This window comes from Apium graveolens, chromosome 8 (assembly GCF_009905375.1).
Source record: "Apium graveolens cultivar Ventura chromosome 8, ASM990537v1, whole genome shotgun sequence".
In the NCBI taxonomy this organism is placed as follows: Eukaryota; Viridiplantae; Streptophyta; class Magnoliopsida; order Apiales; family Apiaceae; genus Apium; species Apium graveolens.
The window spans coordinates 28,165,045-28,171,044 of NC_133654.1; positions in this window are offsets into that span (position 1 = coordinate 28,165,045).

Sequence of the window (6,000 nt, forward strand, 5' to 3'; positions counted from 1 at the left end):
TTGTACTAATATCATTCTACCAAACATCCACAATTAAGATAGAAGTTGAATAGGCATCAATTATGTTGAGAACCTATATATCTACAGAATTTGACAATATAATGATTTAAGCACAAGTTATTCCTTATGATTACATAGGGTAAGTAAAACGGTTAGAGTTACCCATTAATCATGCATACACATACATGAACCTATGCTAGCATGGCAAGTTCTAAATCTCAAGATCCACTGTCGCTTTACAAGAGATTAACACCCTATCTTATCTGTTCGCGACGCACATAAGACGAATAAGCACAACCAATACTAGATATCATATAATCATCACACACTAAGGTATTAAACAACTAACTAAAGAATTCCATAGTAAATCCGTTATGACCCCATGATCACGATTAGCCCATGATTGAACTCATCGTCACCATGAGTTCATATGAAAACATGATAATAACACACAAGAATAACTAATAAAAACACTTATTAAAACGAGAGTACGTCACAAGAGTAATAAGGTTCAAAGTAAAGAAAACTAGCATCCACTGATACAATGAGTAAAAGAATCACAAAAAAACTATGCTTCCTCTTCTTCGTTGTGATGTGCTAAAACGGTCTTCTTCCTTCTCTCCTTGCTCCTTGATTGATACCAAGATTCAACACACATGAAATGTCTCTGAAAACTACTTATATAGAAGCCCCACAAGTCCCAGCTATCTCAGAAGTCGAAAGTCCAACATAAATAGAACTCTAAAAATCAGTATTTTAATTTACGACCCTGAGCGGCCGCCCAGCAATCCTGAAGGGGCGCCCATCTTCCTGAGCGGTTGCCCAGCCAGGCTGAGCGGGCTCCCAGCACCTCACTGGAAAAATTATTAATTTGCTCCCATTTTCTGCTGCGTTGTGCTCCTAACTTCCCACTTGCAACGCCAAGCACATACTTAGGCTTATTCCTGATGAAATCTCCCCTCAAACACAAGTAATACCCTAAAATGTACAAACACTAGAAAAACGCATCAAATACACAAAATACTTGATTTCAAGACATCAATTCAAGCCATTATAAGACGTTCTAAGTGGTATAAAATGCCACTTATCAGTTAGCGACCATGAGTGCTGAACTTCAGAAACAACATGAGAATATGGATTTTTATGATATTATTGAGCAGCTTAAATGTATGTTTGAAGGACAGGCTCATCAGGAGAGGTTTGTTACTTTCAAATCGTTGCATGCATGTAAGTAGGGAGAACATGATCCGGTTAGACCGCATGTTCTAAGGATGATTGGGTATATTAAGTACCTTGTCAAGTTGGTTGCCCCGATTGCTGTGAAGCACGAGATTGACCTAATTTTGCAATCTTTAAACAACAACTATTCTCAATTTGTGATGAATTACAATATGAATGACATAGATAAGAACCCCACCGAATTGTTGGCTATGTTGAAAACTACTGAGACTAATATTCAGAAGGCATCCCCTGCTCCCATGTTGATGGTGAATAAGGGGAAGGCCAAAGGAAAGGGTAAATGAAAAGGCAAGAGGAAGATGGGATCTAAATCTATTGCCAATCCGAAACCTGATCCAACTAAGGCTTTGAAGCCTAAAGGTGGTGTTCCAAAGGTTGGTGATTGTCACTATAGTAAGAAACCAGGTCATTGGAAGAGGAACTGTCATGCTTATTTGGAGGATTTGAAGAAGAAGAAGAAGGCTATTGTTACTGCTTCTGATTCAGGTATTTATGTTATAGAAGTCAATTTGTCTACTTCTACATCTTGGGTATTAGATACTGGATGTGGTTTTCACATTTATATAAATATGCAAGAACTGCGGGGAAGTAGGACATTGGCGAAGGGAGAAGTCGACCTATGAATTGGCAATGAGCAAAGGTTGCTGCTTTAGCTGTAAGGACTTATCATTTATCGTTTCCCACTAGGCTTGTTTTAGAACTAGATAATTTTTTTTACGTGCCTGCGATTTGCAGGAACATTATTTCGGTTTCTTGTTTGGACAAGAAAGGTTTTTCGTTTTTGATTCAGAACAATAGTTGTTCTTTTTCATTCAATAATGTTACCTATGGGGTTGCACGTTTGTTTAATGGTTATATGTTCTTGATTTAGATACTCTTGTCTATAACATAAATAATGATAATAAACGTATTAAGATGAAAGACTCAAATCAAACATACCTTTGGCATTGTTGTTTAGGTCACATAAATGAGAACCTATTGGTTGTCAGCTCCAAGGCCTCACCAAAAACGGTCAACTGGATGTCAGCTCCAAGGCCTCTGAAAGCAGTCCCAAGTGCAAGGGTGAGCTCCTAAGGGAACCTACTCTGCGACTCATACATCGCATCCATCCTCCTCGATAGCCTTTTATACTGGGCATCAGCCATCCCAGCATCCTCCTGAGCTCTAGAAGAGCCTGCCTCATCACGACCCGGCCTAGCCATGGTTGCACCAGCTGCTGGACGTCCTCCTGGAAGATGATAACCCGACCCATGCTCCTCGGGCTCTCCACCCGTCCACTCCTTCATCGCATTCAGAGTCGCTGAATCAATAGGAGTGGCCGACATCTGCAACTGCTCGTAAGAAGGCCAATGAACTCCCACTGCTCGGCATAGCTTCGTGACAGTAGATGCATAAGGGATGTTCATGTGCTTCGCTCCCCTCAAAAACTTCAGAATCCCTTGGTAGATGAACTCACCAAGGTCCACATAATACTCCTCATTCAAAATACCCCATAACAACCTTGCTCGCTCAACTGTAACCTCATGTGCATGTGAAGTAGGCAGAATATTAGTACAAATAAAGGCATTCCATGCACGGGCATACCTATTCATCACAATCGCCGGAAAAGAACGATACTCGTTAGTTCCAGTCTTGAACTTCCAAACCGTGCCCAGCTGACAGAGAGTAACACAAATCAAACTCCTCGGAGGGCTTCTCATTCCAATTCTCCTCCGTGGGCTTCCGCTGTCGCTGCCCAATCACACGGCGAATCGCCTCCGGGTGATAATCCACAGTAAGCCCACGAACAACAGTAAACCCATTCTTTTCAGCCTTTGCGTTCGCATAAAACTCGTGAACCACGCTCATCGGAACCGCCTCCGGCGACTCACAAAAAGAAATCCACCCCTTTTCAACAATCATCGACAACTCACCATCCCTCCCTGATGGTAAGAATCCCCTCTCCTTCAGAATCAGCTTGGCCAAAAGCCTAGTATACTCCTCCTCAGCAGCCATATCAAACAAACTAGGTCTCGCAGCAGTTCCCCTTGAAGAATCAGCAATAGGTAGGGCTGTCAAAAAATTCGAAAAATCCGATATTCGTCCGAAAAATACGCATTCGTATCCAAAATAAAGCGGATATTATCCGTATCCGACACAAAGCGGATATTATCCGTATTCGAATCCGACGATTGCGGATACAGATACGAATATAGGCATATTCGTATCCGATAATATCCGAATCCGAATAAATATATTTTATATTTAAATATTTAAATAATTTGAAAATATATTATATTAAATTTATAGTGTGTTTATGTATACACACACATACACACACACACACACATATATATATATTAAATATTATGTTTATACAAATTTTATAGACATATAGAAAAAAATCATTTGAGTTCAACAATTTAAAGAATACGTTTATATTGAAAAGAAAAATAAAATAAAATTTTGAAAATTTAAAATATAATTAAATCACTTTATCACTTATTTTAATTTTTAAAAATGAATTTTTATTTTTAACTATATTTTTTTTATTTTTTTTCAATTTTTAATATAAAATAAAAAAATCTGATTGAAAATCAGATTCGGATCCGGATATTATCCGTATCCAGATAGTATACGTCGGATCCGGATTCAGATATTATTCTTTAAATATTTCCGGACACGGATACAGATACGGATTTTCGGATTCGGCTCCGGATCCGGATATAGGCAGATCCGTATCCGAATTATCCGTTTGACAGCCCTAGCAGTAGGAACGGTGCTACTGCTGTCAATAGTTCGTGATCTCTTGGGTGCCATTGAAACTGAGAAAAAGTATTTAAGAGTTGTGTTTTTGAATATGGGAGAGAGTTTTAAGGTTGAAAGTATATGGGAGAGTATATGGAGGAGTTGTATGTATATATAGGGTAGGGATTTGGGTTATAAATTGATTAGGAGTGGGGTTTGAGGGAGAAAATGGGGGTTAATGGGAAAAAAATTCGTGGGTTGTGGGTTTGTGTTTTAATTTTAAATTTTTCTGATTTTTTTTATAAGGCTAAAAAAATTATAGACAGTCGGGGGCTGAGCGGCCGCTCAGCAAATCTGCGCGGGCGCCCAGCATCCTGAGCGGCCGCTCAGCAGAGCTGAGCGGGCGCCCAGAGGGTGTCTGGAAAAAAAAATTTCTTGCCCAATTTTTCTGATTTTTTTGAGTTTTTGGATAGGTTACTGACTTCTAAGGGTTCCTATAATAACAAATCTTGAGTTGCCTCCCAAGAAGCGCTTCTTTTACGTCATTAGCTTTACGTAGAGTATCTTGCTCAAGTTGACAATAAAACGGCACTAACCACTTCCCGGTTTGCCGTGTCCCCATAGTAATGCTTTAATATCTGACCATTAACCTTGAATGCTTGGCCCGGATCATTCTCAAAAATCTCCACCGCTCCATGTGGAAACACAGTTTTGACAATAAAAGGTCCAGACCACCTTGATTTCAACTTTCCTGGAAAAAGTCGGAGTCGAGAGTTGAATAAAAGAACTTGCTGTCCCGGCACAAATGACTTGGGATATAGCTTCATGTCGTGCCACCTTTTCAATTTTTCCTTGTACATTTTGTTGTTCTCGTACGCTTGGAGTCGAAATTCATCAAGTTCATTTAACTGAAGCATTCGCTTCTTCCAAGCTGCATCTAGATCAAGGTTCAACTTCTTCAACGCCCAATAAGCCTTATACTCAAGCTCCGCAGGTAAATGACATCCCTTACCATAAACAAGTTGAAATGGGGACATCCCAAGTGGATTCTTGTATGCTGTTCTATAAGCCCAAACATCATCATCGAGCTTTAAAGACCAATCCTTTCTTGACGGAAAAACAACTTTCTCTAGAATGCGCTTGATCTCTCTATTAGACACTTCAGCTTGACCATTCGTTTGCGGATGATAGGCAGTAGCAACACGATGATTCACATTGTAGCGCTGCATCATAGAAGTGAACTTACGGTTGCAGAAATGCGACCCCTCATCACTTATGATTACTCGTGGCGTTCCAAACCTTGTGAAAATCTGCTTATGAAGAAAATTCAACACTACCTTTGCATCATTCGTCGGTAGAGCCTTGACTTCTACCAATTTTGAGACATAATCGACTGCCAGCAAGATGTACTGATTATTGCAGGATGAGACAAATGGTCCCATGAAATCAATTCCCCAAATATCAAAGTCCTCGACTTCAAGCATCACATTTAACGGCATCTCATCCTTCCTCGTAAGATTCCCCACTCTTTGTCAACGATCACACCTTAAAACGACTGATGTGCATCCTTAAACAAAGTAGGCCAGAAAAATCCTGCTTGCAGAATACGAGCTGCTGTCTTTTCACCACCATAATATCCACCATAAACTGTGGAATGACAGTCTCGTAATATCCCCTCCGTCTCACAGAATGGGATACATCTCCTGATGATCTGGTCAGCTCCTTGTCTAAACAAATACGGTTCATCCCACATGTACCACTTCACCTCATGCAGAAACTTCTTCTTTTGAGTTGTACTCATATTAGGAGGCATTATATTGCTGACAAGATAGTTCACAATATCAGCGAATCATGGCTCTTCCTCCCGAACTGCGAATAACTGCTCATCCGGAAAAGATTCATTGATCAATGTCTTATCATGTGAAGTAGAATCGGGATTCTCCAATCTAGAGGGATGGTCAGCTACTTGATTCTCAGTACCTTTTCGATCCTTGATCTCTAACTCAAATTCCTGTAGTAAGAGCACCCAACGAA